This window comes from Protopterus annectens, chromosome 5.part0 (assembly GCF_019279795.1).
Source record: "Protopterus annectens isolate FY-2018-M chromosome 5.part0, PAN1.0, whole genome shotgun sequence".
NCBI lineage: Eukaryota > Metazoa > Chordata > Ceratodontiformes > Protopteridae > Protopterus > Protopterus annectens.
Window position 1 is genome coordinate 933,916,367 of NC_056735.1, and position 17,920 is coordinate 933,934,286.

The following is a 17,920-nucleotide window of genomic DNA, read 5'->3' on the forward strand; positions in this document are numbered from 1 at the left end:
CAGTACAGAGTAATGTGGTGAACCACTGACAGACAATTGTGTATAGGTTGATAAGTTGATACGACGTTAGTAGGGTATTGGCCCTGAAGCCCTTATAACCCATGCAGATGAGAGTGTAGTCCATGTTAAGACATGTCAGTACACAGAGCGGGACACAGGGGGAATCATTGGACTGTATTTTGTGCTTCCCATGCAATTATACAGGGAGCACATCACTAAAGGTATTGAGGCACTTGGCTTGATGTGGGTAGGGAGTGTATTCCACAGATGGGGGAGTGTGTGGGACATGTATTTGTCACACCAACAAGTCGTACTGATATCACAGACCAGGTTGATGCTGCACCTGCAAGTTGATCGAGTGGGCCTTGGCTTCCAGATGTGCAACAGTCCCATCAAGGCAGGGTCTGGATTGCTTTGTATGCCAGATAGGGGTCACCTCAGCAGAGTCTGTATGGAACGGGATAGAGGGACAGTGTTCTTAGCTTATCTATGTGGGGTAGGTGTTTGGGGTTGGGGTAAGTCCTTAGTGTTTGCAAGACAGTGGTGTGTGGAGTATGCATGGTCTGTGGTGTGTAGGTTTGTGGAGTTCTCATGTGTTTATGCCTCTGAGGTGTCCTTTGGGTTTTTGTTTTGTTGTGGACTTCCACTTACATGGGTGTGTGTTGTGTATTTGCAGGTGATGTTTACTGATGCCATACACTGCATGGCACCTATGTTACTGCACAATTTGTTCTGGTGTGCACATTCTCCATTTGTTTGGCCAGTGGTTCACCTTCCCCTTATGTGTGTCTCTTTGTCCTTCTGTAGTCCATCACAGGCTTTGCACACAGTAGCTGCTGTTCTGTATTTGTAATTCTGGTGTGATCAGGGTAAATACCATAACATCACACATAAGGTTATGGACTTCACACCTCTGAGTGTACCTATTTAGCAGGTTGTCCATCATTGCACCACTACATTTGCTGTGGTACTTAGTTTGTGTTGTTATAGGTTCATAGGTTCATACTAGGCTATCTGCCCTAGGGCATTTATAAGCCTAGCCAGAGTGTGTTTGGCTTTCGCCACCCATTTTAAATTAATTTTGCTATGCCTTTTTTTGAGGTTAGTATACTGTGCCTCTGTCTAACAGTGACACAGAAGTGATAGCCGGGGTAAACCTATGATCTCCCATCCACTCATCAATATTTCTCTTGAAGAGAGTCAATGTGGGACTCTGCCTAACCCTGGACTGGGATTTTATTCCAGAGTGACTGGAGTGTCTGGGTTATGAATCTGTCCCTCCAGCATGTCCTATTTATTTCAGTGCTGAGGTTCAAGTCTCTTGAGCGCGTAGCTCGATGGGATTTGGATTTTCTGAGGTGCAGCATGTCCATTAATTTCGGGTTGGACATGGCTTTATACGTCAGGCACAGATCGCCTCTGAGCAGGCGATATGCCACTGAGTAGAGCTGGAGTTTCTTTAACCAGGCAGCATATGGCATCTGTTTGAGCCCTTTGATCCTCTTGGTGAGGTACTTTTGGGGTCTTTCCAGTTGCTGCAGGTGTCTGGTAAGGTACATCCCAAAAGGGGCATTGTACTCAATTATGGGCCTGATGAGGGATGAGTAAAGAGGCACAATGACCTCTCCTGATCTAGATGTGAATCTCTTCATGATTAGGTGGGCTATATAAAATGTTTTTCTAACCACTTTGGTCATGTGGTTGTCAAATGAGAGATTGCTATCAACTTGGGTCCCCAGGTCCCTAATGACTTCTTCTGTACTTAATGGATTACCACCTATGTGGTAATTAGTGGGCACTTTGTTTTGCCAAAGGGATGACTATACACTTTTGGCATTTAGCTTGAGGCCATGGCTCTGGCACTAGTTGTCTGTTTCTATGAGGCTCTTTTGGAGGATGCTTGTGTCAGCTGGAGAGTTGATTATGGCGCCCAGTTTGCAGTCATCTGCGAACTTGGTCAGCCACAGTCCTTCCATGTTGGCCTGTACCGCCGAGAAATATATATACCAAACAAGAGAGGTCCCAGGACTGAGCCTTGTGGGACACCACTTGTAACTGGTTTGGAGTCTGACATGGCTCCAGCAATTCTAACCATGTGGGTTCTGTCCTTGAGCCAGTTTGCAACCCATCTAGTGACATAGGGGTTTATATTTAAGCTGGTGAGCTTATCTATAATGCCAGTGGGTATTGTATCGAAGGCTTTTGCGAGGTCCAGGTAGGCTCTGTGGACCACCTTCCCCTCGTCAATGGCCTTGGTGACTGTTTCAAAGAAATCGACCAGGTTTAAGAGGCAGGATCTGCCCTTAACAAAGCCAAACTTGGTAGGATCCAGTGTCTGTAGATCCCCAATATCTTTATTTATGATGCCCATGATGATCCTTTCCATAGCTTTGCAGACCAAGCTAGTCAGGCTTATAGTTTCCAGGATCCATTGAGACACCACCTTTGTGGAGAGGGACCACTGTTGCTGTACGCCACTCTTTGGGTACATATCCTGTAGTAAGGCTAAGATTGAACAGTAGTTTTATGTTTGGGTTTAGCTCTTCTTGGAGTTCATGTAGGACGCAGCCCGGGACACCATCTGGTCCCATTGATGCTGTGTTTTTTGCTTTGGAGAGGGCTGCTCTTACCTGAGCATCTGAGATGTCAGGGGGGGCAGCACTCTGCTGGGATAGATATTTGCCCTTTTGGTGGGGAGGGGTGGGAGAAGTTTGCACTGAACCTGTCAGCTAGGATGTTGGCAATGTCTGTGGGCTCGGTGTATTTTTTGTCATTTTGGACTAATTCTAAGCATATCTGGGAATTCCCACCCAGGTTCCTAACATAACTAAAGAAAGCCTTGTGATTATCCTTAGTGTCCTGTGCAATTTTTCTCTAGAAGCTGGCCTTAGACGATTTTATGAGTGCCTGTAGTTTGGGATTTTGCTCTATCATGTAGTAGCTTCCTCCTTCTATTGTATAGTTTTTTTATGGCTGGGGTCCACCAGACAGGATGTCTGCCTTTGGAGGATTGGGTCTTGGTTTTATTTGGGATTGCATGATCCATGCATTCCTGAAGGTGTTCATAGAATGTGTTTATAAAGGATTCTGTGGTCTGGGCCTTATTTTCCAAAGGCCCGGGGGCTTTGAAGGATTTCGCCTTGGTTTTGAGGTGTGTGAAATTTGTTTTAAAGTAGTTTTTCACTGTGGTTTTCTGGGCAGGGGGTGGGGTTACTATGAGGCTATATGTTGGCCTAGCTGTCAAACTGTCAAAGACTGACATCTGGAAAGGCCCATATATGACAATCAGACAAAGGCCCACACATGGGGACAGGGTGTTAATACTGTTCTCCCAAACATAGACAATTGGGAGACCAGTTTGGTATTTGCTTGCTTTCTCTTATGGGTATGACATCTGCTTCCCCACTGTCTGCCATTGATGTTTGGATATGACCCTTTCTTGTTTTGGAAATAGTTGGCAGGCAAATGCAATGTTAGCATGAGCAGAACAGATATACAAGGCACACTTGTGCTCCTTCTGTGGCAACCTGTCATTCCAGGGGTATGGATGCTGACCATTGATATGTTGTCAGTGCTGACACAGTAAGTTGGTAGCATTTTATAACCTGACAGTACACTGACCTTCAGGTACCTGCTGTCCTACTAGGCACCATACCTCCCAACTTTTTAGAACCAGCCAGCTCTACTCAGTGGCATACCACCTGTTCAGAGGCGATCTGTGCCTGACATATAAAGCCATGTCCAACCCGGAATTAATGGACATGCTGCACCTCAGAAAATCCAAATCCCATCGAGCTACGTGCTCGAGAGACTTGAACCTCAGCACTGAAATAAATAGGACATGCTAGAGGGACAGATTCATAACCCAAAGCCTCCCTTCACTCTGGAATAAAATCCCAGTCCAGGTTAGGCAGAGTCCCTCATTGACTCTCTTCAAGAGGAATGTTGATAAGTGGATGGGAGATAGTAGGTTTACCCCGGGTATCACTTCTGTGTCACTGTTAGACAGAGGCACAGTATACTAACCTCGAAAAAGGGCATAGCAAAATTCATTTAAAATAGGTGGCGAAAGCCAAACACACTCTGGCTAGGCTTATAAATGCCCTAGGGCAGATAGCCTAGTATGAACCTATGAACCTATGACATCTGGACAAAGTCATAAGTGATTTGGGGGCAAAGGCCTACATATAGGGATCATTGTTAACTATTGGCCTTACAAACCTAGAAAGGTGATACAATAATAGGTTTTGCATTAGCATGTATTTTTCTAACAGGTATGAAGTCTGAAACTACAATCTGTCCTTATTTTCTGACTTTAGTCTTTTGTGATTTGCCAATGATTTGCCAGAAAACCACAATTTCATGATAGATTAATGCAAACCTCTGGACATGCTGCAAAATGTCTGTACAGTTGAGGGGGTATGCTAGGCACTGTGTAGGTTACTCTGAGCTGTGTACTGTCCATATGTGTGGCCCCCTGTCCCTGACCTGACCAGCTTTCCTGCATTAACAGATATTGACATCTGGACAGTGTGTACAACTCCTACCGTAGCTGTATTTTACATGCAGAATAGTTGACACTGCAGTTCTTTGAACAGGGACCCTGTCAACCACATTACTGTACCTAGGCCACTTAGACACGACAGCCAGGGGTAAGTACAGGCCACATACTGACAGTATTGACCACATATATACATAGCTCATTGACCCCTGCATATTGTGAACATTCAACGAGTTATCAAGTTGATTGGGACAGCCCTGAGAATGTGTGCTCTGTTGCTAATACCCTACAAACATTACTGTTACTGTATTTCTATGGGAACATGGGTATGTGGGCGGGGCACACCTGTCAACTGCCCACATTTGCACAGAGCTGATGCTCCTTTTACATTTTGGTTCCATTTAGCATCGTATTGTGCCTGTCTTGGAGACTTCAGGCATGTCACTAAAGACCACAGGTTAGATTGTAATGGCAGACATTTGGGTTTCAGACTTGTTACTCTTCAGAGCCTTACCACAACTGCAAGACCTGCTGTGATATCACTGTGTAAATCTTTATGGGAATATTTCATCATTATCTCAATTTGTGGGCCTTTGCCAGACATTTCTTTATGTTTATCTATGGCTGACTTGCTGGGTGAGGCTGAGGGGTGAGTATGGGACGCCCACATTAACATCCATGCATGTGACCTATGACCCCCCCCAGTTAGTTAGCCCCCACATATACTGCAGTGCAATTTGTCACCTAGGGGACTACTGTATACTCTGGGGAAGCCAGTATTGAGCAGACATGTCCTATTGTCTCACGTAGCTGTCAGCTGTCAATTGTCAGCTGCTATCCCAGTAGGCCACCCCATTCCCTTGCATGCATGCAGTGATACCATAGCTATACTGCCATAGTGTATTACTCCATTAATTTACTGTTAAGAAGACTGACTTACCTTGTGCCTGCAGCAGTTGTGAGGACGGTGCTTGAGGGCTGGTTCTGTCAGATGCATGCATGCAGTATACAGCCAATACATGGTAAGATACAGGTAGTGTGATGTGTGTGGCATCCATTTTACTGTGTGTGCGAGTCAGAGAGAGGTGTCAGTCCCTGGGTCCCTACAGTGTCGCTGCGTGTGCTATGCATTGCCTCTTTGCCAAGGCCTGGGCATACTGGGCATGCCTCCATCTGCCTACAGGAGCAGGCTCAAAGGGTTCCCCCTCTGAGTCCCCCTGTGACTGTGTGGGCCTTAGCAAGGGTGGGGGGGTTGTGTTGCCCTTCCCTGTGATGTTCGTGCCACAGCTGTTTCCACAGGATCATATTGTGTAGCATGGTACATACTATGAACATGTGTGCACATGTGGCTGGAGAGTACTGCAGGGCATGGCATTCTTCAGTGTGTGTGTGTGTGTGTGTGTGTGTGTGTGTGTGTGTGTGTGTGTGTGTGTGTGTGTGTGTGTGTGTGTGTGTGTGTGTGTGTGTGTGTGTGTGTGTGTGTGTGTGCGCACATTTCTGATGAGTGTCATCATCCACAGCTCAAGTGCATAACCAGCATCCCCCACAAATGGCCATACGGGATGTCCCCCCTGGCAAATGCCAGGTACAGCTGTGAGGCATGCCAGATGTGGGACTTATGATAACTACCAAGGCTGCCAGCACACACATTCATGATAATGCCCTGGGCATTGCACATGACCTGGCAGTTGATGGAGTGATAGCCCTTGCAGTTGACATAGACTCTACCCTCTTCACCAGGTGGTGGATGTGCATCCAGTCTATGGCACTCAGTACCTCTAGGTAGTCTGCTACACAGTGGAAGAGATGCATATTGCTGGTCATCTCCTCATGGGTGCTGGGGAAATATATGTGTTCACCAGCATGTGTTTGATGACATCCAGGAACTGGTGGAGTACCCTGGATGCAGATGCCTGTGAGACCCCCATGATGTCCCCAGTAGGTCTGTGAAAGGTACCTGTAGCTAGTATTCTTAAGGTTACGCATACCTTGGTTTCAACTGGGATGGGTTCCCCTCTGTTGGCTCTGGGTCTGAGATGAGGCCAGAACAGCTCACTGAGTTGCTGGAGTAAGTCCCTGTCCACCCTGTAGCACTATAGTATCTCCAGATCATGTAGCTCCTGGTAGGTTACCCTGGGTCTGAACACTGTTCTCCTCCTCCTCAGTCTGGGATGGTTGTCAGCATTATCCTCCTCACCGCCCTCAGTCTCTAGCATATACTGATGTATCAAAGCAACAGCAGCCCCTAACATTATTTTTGTCAGTTAAAATTCCCCGGAGTGTGTACACCAATGGTGCAGAGTTTGTGGTTAAAAGACTGAAAGGTGTTTGTATAGTTTATACTGGTGTGCTGCAGATGTTGCCTGTGTGATTGGCTGACTATGATGCATTCCACCTGCCAGCTATATTATTTGTTCTTGAGTGCCTTTATTCTGCTATTTCCCTTTCTTCTTCCTATTTCCACCCCTTATAAGCCCAGCAGAATGCCACGTAAACCTGCTGCTCAAATGTAAACACTTCTGCTAGTTCCACTTGTTTTTTTTATTTCCATTGTTTTTAAGCCCTGTGGTGTGCTGCACAAATCCCTGTAGCTATAGTAAACAGTATTGAGCAGAAAGGGCCTTCCCAGGGATGTGAATACACACAGAATTTCTTGAACTAGGTCAGACACACACCCTTGCTTAGCTATGCTTAACTGAGTGCAAATAGAGGCAGTGAAGCTCCAATGTGCTTAGACCAAGCATGACACACACACTCCTTTTCATGTCAGCTGTTTCTCCTGCTTACACTACATCATTTTAGCTCCTACACAGTTAGGTGCAGGCTGACACGGTCTCCCATTTTGCTATTCAATAAATGTAGCTCATTTGCATACCCCACTGCCTTAGTCCCTTGTTACACCACTACACTGGAGCCAATCTCCTTAGCTACCAGTGTCACCTGTTATCATTTTGGTTCTGCATGCTACCCACTATAATGGCAAACTTCATATTTCACATGAAATTGTCTTTTTACATTTTTTTTTTTTTCTAAACAATCTTGTTTGTGTGCCACTGTGCTACGCTGAAACAGGCAAAAGTGGCCCCAAAAAACCCTTTGATTTTTAAAATTTTGAAACAGTCTTCCATGTCAGTGGTCATATTTTTGTCATTGGCATGCCTAACAGTCATAATACATGCTTTACTTTGAGCTGTTATGCCCCCATTTTGATTTTTGCAGAAATGTACACTGTTAGTAACCAAATACATTTCTGCAGCAGACTACTCTGACACATATGCCTGTCTGCTTACTGAATCATTAATTCACCTCATTTGCATGGTTTTCACCAGGAAATGAGATAATTAGCATTATTCAGCCGTGTCTGTGTCAGAATAGTGCTGGGAGGCTTGTGCATGCCCCCAGCCTCATTTACTGGATCGTTCAGCGGTCATATTCCATGCAATAACTGCTACACTATTCTGACATGGAGAACTGGCTTTATTGTACCCCAGCCAAAGACTTCATTTAGTGTATCTGCCTAATCTGATTTATACTTGAACTACTTCCCAGAGTTTTAAAGTATTATAAAATCCTGCTGAAGTCTCAAGCATTCCCAAGAAATCTTTCCAGTGGCTAAAAAAATAGAGTCAATCAGCCCTAAGACATGTCCCTTCTCATATGGATCTTACCATGGAAAAAATCTTGATTGCAGAAAAAACAATGAGCAACATTCACCAGATACTTGGTTTACCATATAACTGATTATTGGCAACTTCTGGATCTCTGGTAACTCACTTGTCTAATTGCTGTGTGACAGCCATATAAAAGGCAAAAGCAAATGTGTTCTCTTGTGAACAGGTGCTCTGTAAGGACACTTTCCTATTTGCATCTTACTACTGGATGATTCTCTTCTGCTTTGAAGAAAATATAAAAAACACAAAGAAGAGACTAATGCATAACTAACTATAGATGACTTAAAGATTTGGTTGGTTCATGAAAATATCAGGAGGCAGGGCCAGATCCAGAACAAGGTGGCCTAGGCAGCTGCCTTTGGCCCAGTGTTGGGTGGGGTACATGTTATATAAAAAAAATCAAACCTAAATTACCCAACTCTTGATTACCCAGGTACACTTGTCAGATTTGTTTTTATGTGAGGCATGTCCTCTAGCTTAAATGTAGAGCAAATGAAGGAGGAGCATTTCATGGTCTAAACAGATCAGAGTATTTATTTTGAAAAAGCTGGTACCAATGTTGCTATATAGTCAAGTAGTTGCAGTTGTGTTAGCTCCTAAGTTGGAGCTACAGTTTTCATTGTTACCACAAAGGGATCAGATTAGAGCTAGTGTTTACTTCAGAGGGGATCGGATTTATAGTTTTCAGCTGGACCTCCTATCCAATAGTATCAGACCTCCTTGTATGTTGCTATTTAACCATTTCTGTAGAATAAGGCATCCGACCTTGAGATTATAGCAGTTGCAGTTGGGTTAGCTCCTAGCCTGGAGCTACAGTTTTCATTGTTGCTACAAAGTGATCAAATTAGAGCTACTGTTTACTTCAGAGGGGATCAGATTTACAGTTTTCAGCTGGACCTCCTATCCAGTGGAATCAGACCTCCTTCTATGTTGCTATTTAAAAATTTCTGTAGAATAATAAAAAAACAACAGGTCAAAGACCTAAAACAATACAAAAAAAGAAAAAAAATCACCGAAACAATGTTGCCGGTTTAATTTAATGCAAAAAGAAATGGATTTTGATTGGTTTGGATTATTGTGGATGTGGATTATATTGAGCATTACTGCTAAAACTGCTTATTTGATTTAACCATTTCTGTAGAATAAGGCATCCAACTTTGAGATTACAGGAGTTGCAGTTGGGTTAGCTCCTAGCTCGGAGATACAGGTTTCACTGTTTAAATCAGAGTTTACAGGAATTAGACTGGAACTACTGTTTAGTTCAGACGGGATTAGATTTACATTTTTAAATTGGACACTGTAGCAAATGAAAACAGACCTCCACCCTGGCTTTGCTTTTAAAATATTTCCATGTAAACAATTTCCAACAAAACCATTTCAATAGATTTAGGTAAAATAAATATGTGTGTGTGTGTGTGTGTGTGTGTGTGTGTGTGTGTGTGTGTGTGTGTGTGTGTGTGTGTGTGTGTGTGTGTGTGTGTGTGTGTGTGTGTGTATGTGTGTGTGTGTGTGTGTGTGTGTGTGTGTGTGTGTGTGTGTGTGTGTGTGTGTGTGTGTGTGTGTTACAGATGGAAAAGGTCTGCTAAAAACATTTTTTTAAGGCAAAGATGATTATAGAAAATTCATTTCTAATTTTTAAGATACTGGCAAACACTTTTCCTCTGAGGTTACAGTCATACAATGGACCATAATGGATGGTCGGTTTCACATGTCTCTTGTATTCAAATGAGTCCCTGAGGCACTGTGATGGGTTCAAGTTGTTTATTGTACATAAACACATCAGGAGCTGTAACTGGAACATATACATAGGCTAAGAGACTGACTCGTTTCTTCAAACACACTCGCATGTGCATCTCCATTCATGCATGCATTCACTCTCACTGACTATACAAAATGGCACTGATATTGCACGTGCTCGGTAACGTATATGCACATGCTATTTAGCTACAGTGGCTGACAAGGTACAATACACACAATTATCTACATCCTCCCTCTTTGATTTGTTCAACAGGCAATGTGAGAGCAAGACATTGTACAAGCTATATACCATATCAACATTTAACAACAAATTTATTCAAGTCCAAGTTGCTATGCATTTCGGATTGTGTCTGGAAATTCTAGCCAGTCTATCAACAGGGACACTCTCTGTGGATTCTTTTACAATTGGAACTTCAGAGATTACATCAGGATTACTTGACAAAAGTACACTGCCCTCTGGAATTTGAACCAGAGAAATAGAGTGTCTGGCACAGGCGATCTGCTGTGTCACTAGTTCGGAGGCTGGTAGTTCAGTGTCTTCGATTCCTCCTGAAATCCGTTCATTCAGATTATACAATGTAAAATCTCAGTTCTTCACAAACATCTTTGACATATCCCACTTGGTCATATCCTTTAGATGTTTGCATTCTCACAATCTCTCCTTATCTTAATGGTCTGAGAAGTTTGCTGGATTTATCATAGTACAACTTTTGTAACTGACATTTTTTCAAAAGGTGAGTCTTAACCATTCTGTTGTTCTTTGCATCTGGAATCAATAATTGTGTACTGATTAGAAGAGTTGTTCTAGTCTGTCTGGACATCAGTCGTTGAGCAGATGAACCAAGTAAATTATCTCAAGGAATGTTTTTGAAATTAAGTAGGTTAAGAAAAACATTGGTACCATCTCTCCTGGATTTCTCCAACAAATACTTTGCACTTTGAACTGCATGCTCAGCTACTCCATTGGACTGTGGACTACTACTAACATGGACAAAGTCCCAACACCTAGGAAAATTCTTGAACTGCTGACTTGTAAACTGTGCACCATTGTCAGATATGACTTTGTGCAGACTACCATGAACAGAAAAATGTCTCTTCAACTTCATAATGACAGTGCTGGGCATTAAGTTAGGAAGAAGGTCAGTTTCAAACCAATTTGAATAAGAGTCTACTAACACTAAGTAATATTGACCAGTCCATTTGAAAATATCAGTAGCAACTGTCAACCATGGTAATTCAGGAATCTGGTTTAGCTGAAGTGGTTATTTTTGTTGGTGCCATTTAGTACTGTTGCAGATGGAACATGCTAGAGTTTCCTTCTCTATATCTTTTGACATAGAAGGCCAAAATAATATGTCTCTTGCCCTTCTTTTGGTGGAATCAGTACCCAGGTGACCACAATGCAAAATGTTGTTATATTTCTGTTGTAATGCTGTAGGAATTATCACTTTAAGACCCTTCATGATGATACCATCTTCCATCATGAGCTCATCTTTGTAAGGAAAATACTTCTGTATGTCAAGTGATAAACTATTTTGTTGTGCTGGCCATCCTTGACTAACATGTTTCATCTTCTGGAGAACTGGGACTGAAGCTGTGTGATTTCTGAGTTCATCAAGACATGATGAGGAAAACTTTATAACCTCCATGACTTCAAAGTCTGTTTCCTCATTGTCATGCCATTGTGTTGTTTGCCTGGGTGCTCTTGACGAAGCATCAGCAAGCTATCGAAATTTTCCCTTTGTATAGACAATATTGAAATTGTACTTCTGCAATTTTAACATCATGCATTGCAAGTGAGCTGGGGCTGTATGCATTGGCTTTTTAAGAATTGTCACTAGAGGTTGGGGATGGTTTGCCATAAATACAATAATTGAACTTCGAACATGCGACAACTACTGCCAAAAGCTCTTTTTCAATTTGATCATACTGCATTTCAGTTTGGGTTAAAGTTCTGGATGCATAGGCTACTGGTATGCCTTCTTGAAGACATGCTGCACCAAGACCATACTTTGAAACATCACAAGAAAGAGTTACAGGTTTGTGAACATAATAATATCTCAGTGTGGGTAGACTGGCAATTTTCTGTTTCAGAACATCAAATGCTTTTTGGTGTTGTGCCAACCAGGACCAGTTTACATTATTGCGTGTCAACTCACATAACAGTGCTGACAGTACACTCAGGTCTGGGATGAACTTTCCTAAATAGTTGATCATACCAAGAAAACATTGTAAAGATGTGACATTTTCTGGAACTGGCATTTCAAAAATTGCTGCTTGCTTAGACAGATTTTGTTGTAAGCTAGAAATGGTAAACAAATCATCCGCATAAGTAACTTCTTTCAGTTTGAAATTTGCATTTCTGAGGATTCAGTTTAAGACTGACTTCACGTGCATGGTCTAGAACTTTCTTACGGATTCTATCATGTTCAACTTTACCATTGCCCCCTACAGTAATGTCACCTACTATGATAGGTTCATAGGTTCAAAGGTTCAGAGGTGTGTACTAGGCTAATGGCCCTGGGGCCTTTACAAGCCTAGCCCATAGAAGTGCCCTGGCATTGTGCTGCCCGTCGTTAGTTCCAAGTGCCTCTATCAAGTAGAGAGACTGGAGTGATCCCCGGGGTGAACTTTCTATTTCCCATCCACTCATCAGGATTCCTCTTGAAGAGGGCTAGTGAGGTGCTCTGCTTGAATGTATGGGAAGTCTGTTCCAGAACATGGACAGTCTCTGGGTTATGAACTTGTCCCTCCAGCATGTTCTATTTATTAATGAGGTTGAGGTTGCTGGAGCATGTGGTATGGAGGGATTGGGATTTCTTTAGATGTAGCATTTCTAGCAGAGCTGGGTCAGACATGGCTTTGTAAGTCAAGCAAAGATTACCTCTTAGTAGGCTAATGAGACACAATATCTGGAGTTTTTTCAGTCTGTCCTTGTAGGACATGTGATTAAGGCCTAGGATCCTCTTCATGAGGTATTTTTGTGGCCTCTCCAGCTGTTGCAGGTGTTTAGTGTGGTACATGCCAAATGGGGCATTATACTCCATGATTGGTCTAATGAGGGAAGAATAGAGAGAAATGATGACCTCTTTCTTCCTGGATGCAAAACCTTGGTAATGAGATGTACCACATAGAAGGACTTTCTGACCACAATGGCAATGTGGTGGTCGAAGCAGAGCTTGCTGTCAACCTGTGTCCCCAAGATCTCTTATAATGCCTTCAGTGTTCAGTGGACTCTCATCAATGTGGTAATTAGTGGGAACTGAGTTCTTCCCAAAGGAGATGATGACGCATTTCTTGGCATTAATCTTAAGGCCATGGTTTCAGCACCAGTCACTGATCTCTTCGAGGCCTTTCTGTAGGATATCTGCATCACTTGGGGAGTTAATAATGGCTCCCAGTTTGCAATCATCTGTGAATTTGGTCAGCCAGAATCCCTCCATGTTGGCCTTGACTTCTGAGAAGTAGATGCCAAACAGGAGAGGACTCAGCACCAGTCCCTGTGAGACTCCACTTGTGACTGGTCAGCAGTCTGACTTGTAGTCCTCTACTTTAACACTGTGGGTTCTATCTGTGAGCCAATTTGCAACCCATCTAATGATATAGGGGTTAATTCCTAGTTTGCTGAGTTTATCAATAATTCCTGAGTGACAAATGGTATCACATGCCTTGGCCGGATTGGGTCTATATTAGAACACCGAACATTTGATATGTCAGGTGTTCTAATATCGACCCGTTTTCAGCAAACGCTGAAAATATCAAAGAAACATTAAACCAAATTCTTTCCTAGGGAAAGAATTTGGTTGTCTGTTTCTGTTGCTTCGGTATTTTCAGCACTCTGGTGGAAAGTTACGAGTCGGGTTCAGGTAAGTGTGCGATTGTGTGGATGTGTGGGTTAGGGCGGGTTAGGTAAGTTAGGGTTAGGGCACAGGTTAGGTAAGTGTGCGATTGTGTGGATGTGTGGGTTAGGGCGGGTTAGGTGAGTTAGGGTTAAGGTGCGGGTGAGGTGACTGTGTGATAGTGACGGACCTTAGGGTTAGGGTTTGGGTTAAGGTAAGTGGATAGTTAGTGGTGTATGCATAGTTTAGTGTAGGGTTAGGTGTAAGAGGTTAGATGTATGTGTGTGGATTGCTGTTTGTTTGGTGTGCTTGTGTTGTGTGTATGTGTTTTAGAACAGTGAATTTTTTCCCTAGGGAAAAAAGTCGCTGTTCCGAATGTTTGATTTTTTTTTTTTCGATTGCTAGGGTTCAATATTAGAACACTCAACATTTTGAATGTTTGGTGTTTGAATATAGACTCGGCCAGATCGAGGTAGGCTGTATGAACTGCCTTACCTTCATCCAACGCTCTGGTGACTGACTTAAAGAAGTCAACCAGGTTGAGCAGACTTGATCTACCTTTCAAAAAAACAAATTGCATGGGATCTAGAGTTTGAAGATTCCCTATATCCTTGTTAATTAGGTCCATGATGATGCACTACATAGCCTTACATATCAGATGCATCAGGCTAATGGGGCAATAATTTCCAGGGTCTGTAGTCGCTCCTCCTTTATGGAGATGGATGACTGTAGCAGTGCTCCATTCAGTAGGGACAAAGCCTGAGGTGAGGCTGTGAGTGAACAGAGTACACAGATGTGGTATCAGTTCTCTTTGTAATTCATGTAGAACACAGCCAGGAATATTGTCAGGTCCTATGGAAGCTGTATTCTTGGTCTTAGACAATGCAGTTTTAACCTGTGCTGCAGTAATGTTGGGTGCCTGGCATTCTTCTGGGATTGAGATTAGTTCTTTGGGGGAGGGAAGGGGTAAAGTTGGCACCGAATCCATAGGCCAGTATGTTGGTAATATATGTTGGCTCAATATATGAGGTACCATTGTGCAGTAACTCAGAGCAAATCTGGCTATTGCCATGGAGATTCTTGATATAAGTATAGAAGGCTTTGTGGTTGTTTTTATTGTCTGCCATAATTCTGCCTTCATAGCTGGCTTTGGAGGTTTTGATGAGGATCTCAACTTTTTGTTGAGCCTAATAAGGGAATTTTTCCAGTCTTGGGACTTCACCTTTTCTGCAACAGTTTCTTCCTTCTGTTGTAGAGTTTATTAATGGCAAGCGACCACCAGACTGGCATCCTTTATTTGGAGGAGAGCGTCTTGGTTCTGTTGGGTATGGCTAGCTCCATGCAATTATGTACATGATCGTAGAGTGCATTGGTGTATGATTCAGCAGTCATGCATCTATTTTCCATTGGCATGCATTCCATGAAGTTAGCCACCTCTGTTTTTAGGAGTCCAAAGTCAGCTTTGGAGAAGTTTTTCATAGTGGATACATTTGCGGTGGGTGTGGGTGAGATGTGGCTTTCCATGGTGACTAGTTTGTGGCCGGATCTAACCAGGGAGGAACTGACTATTGGTGTAGAGCAACAGTTGCCCATGTTAATACTAACCAGGTCAAGGATGTTGCTTCCTCTAGTGGGGGTAAGAATGAGCTGGTCCAGGGCATTGGAACTGATGAACTCCAAGAAGCGTTGGGCCAGTGCATTCGTGCATGAGTAGTTTTCCCAGCTGATAGAGAGGTAGTTGAATTCACCTAGTATAAGAGTGTTGGGTTGGATCTTAATAGTTTCCAGGGTGCTTAGGAATGTGGAGTGAGAGTCTTGGGACATTGTTGGGGACCTATTGCAGGCTATGACCTGAATCACAGTCTTACCCAATGTTAGTTGTACCTGGAGTATCTCAGATGTGTTATGCTGGGCTACTAGTCTGGAGGTGTGCATATCATTTATGAATATGAGGGCATCACTGCCTTTGGAGCTTCGGTCCATGTTCTGGGGCCAAAAGGTGTGGAATGAGTTATAGCCTAGTAGTGCAGGGGTGCTTTCTGCTACTTTATACCAGGTCTCTGTTATAGCACAAATGTCAATGTTTTCCATTTTGAGGAGTGCTTCAAGTGAGTGCTTCCTGAGATTTAGACTTTTAGCAGTGAGCAGCATGACCCACAGATTGCATTTATGTATAGCTGTTACGGTGGTAATTTGGTCTTTGGAACACCACCTAAAAAGGCACTATAGGGGTGGCAAGAGCCTTAGCCAGTACCCGGAAACCCAGGGGTGACAGATGCAGGCCATCTCATGCAAAGTATCAAGGTCTGTCAATCATGTCATCCAAGCAGACAGATACTGGATCCCCTTAGAATGACACCAGAAACTTAGCCAAATGTTGAAGTCAATCATTTTCTGTTTGTAGTGTGGTATCATTCTGGGCAATGGTAGGATGCTGCTATGGGCTATGGTCATACCCGCCTGGGCCACATAATCTGAGATCTCCACCATGTTTCTTTTCATGTAGTCCAGGGAAGTGTGTCTCAGGTCATTCACACCCACATGGACAATGACAGAGCCATACTTGTACTTGTTATGGAGTGACCTGAGTGCTTGTGTTATCTGGCAGATTCTGGCAGCTGATAGACAGCTGACTGTTACCTTCTCCTTATTCAACCTAGTGAGTGGGACATCAGTGTGCCACACTATTGAATCACCTATGTTTATTGTATTGGGCAAGCTGTTTTGCCTTAGAGGCTGAGGTTGAGGGCCACACTGTGTAGGTGAGCTATGTGTCCTGTGGTTTGTGCTGTGTTGTGGTGGCCAAGTGCATTTCTGCCTTGGAGGTCTTTGGTGTTTGGGTAGATTTCTACTGAAATCCTCCGCAAAGGTGGGTGCGTGGTTTGCATTTTTATGTGAGGGCTGTGATGGTGGGTGTTCGGGAGGGCTATGTGCTCCATGTGGTGTGGTGCAGGTGCTGAGCTTCTCCTCTTGACCAGCTATTCCAGTCTTGGCCGGAGAGTGCATGGCTTCCAATTTGGAAATATAAGTGCAGCTCACACAAGTCTGAGTGTTTGGAGGTAAGAAGAGAGGGTTGTCTGTGTACATGAGGCAGTTGCTACACTGCCTCAGAATACCCAAGCTCACCAGGTTAATAGGAGAAAGCACAGGAAACTGACCTTTAGACATGCCAGGAGGGATGGTCATCATTACTAAGTACTGGAGCTGTTTCCTTATAGGCCATCTAGTGCTGATAGCACTTATGTGTGCTACAATAATTGCTACAAAAAGCTTGATGAAGTGCTAGGTGAATAAGTTAATTAAAGTGCAAGAGAGAAGAGAAAGTTGAAAGGCATAGCTTATGAGCTACGACCGTGGAGGATACCCATTCAGTGAGTTCTTTTAGTGGAATAAGCACATGGATAACCAGAAAAAATTTGTTCCCTTACAAGTTGAAATACTTCACTTGCACAATTTATCCCAAATGGCAATATCAAAAATCTGTATCTACTAAATGGTGTACTGAAAGTGGTTAATAATGAAGATTTGTGATCTAGCGAAACTGGCCAAAATTAACTTTTTGCATCTAAGACTGAAATAACAGTGGCATTTGGCATGAGAGGGGCTACTTCTTCTACTGTGCACATTGGATGATGAGGACATTTAAGGGCTCTGGTGAATGATTTTTGTTATATTTTTTTCTTTACGCTGTCGAACTTCTTCCTGAGTGCTGTGGTATCTGTGATTCTTTTATTTAAGGGCTTTGTTTAAATCTCTCAGATTAATACATATTTGAATATCATCTAAGCTTTTCTTATAAGCTACAACCGTGGAGGATACCCATTCAGTCAGTTCTTTTACTGGAATAAGGACACCTAAACTCACCATTTTATTAAGCTCTGCTTTTACTTTGCTGTACATTGCTACCTTTCTTGCTGGTCTGACAACTGGGCTTACTTCATGGTTTAACTTCATGGAATGTGTGACTGGAAGTTTGCCAAGCTTGTCTTTGAAAATATCAGCATATTCACTAAAAATATTCTGTGTGAAACTATTGTTGTTGTTCCGACTTATGTGGTGAACTTCTTTAATAAATGAAATTAGTCCCATTCTTCAACTCTGTCTTTGAGGCCTAACAATGGCTGCACATGTCTTTTGACTATGTAAAACTG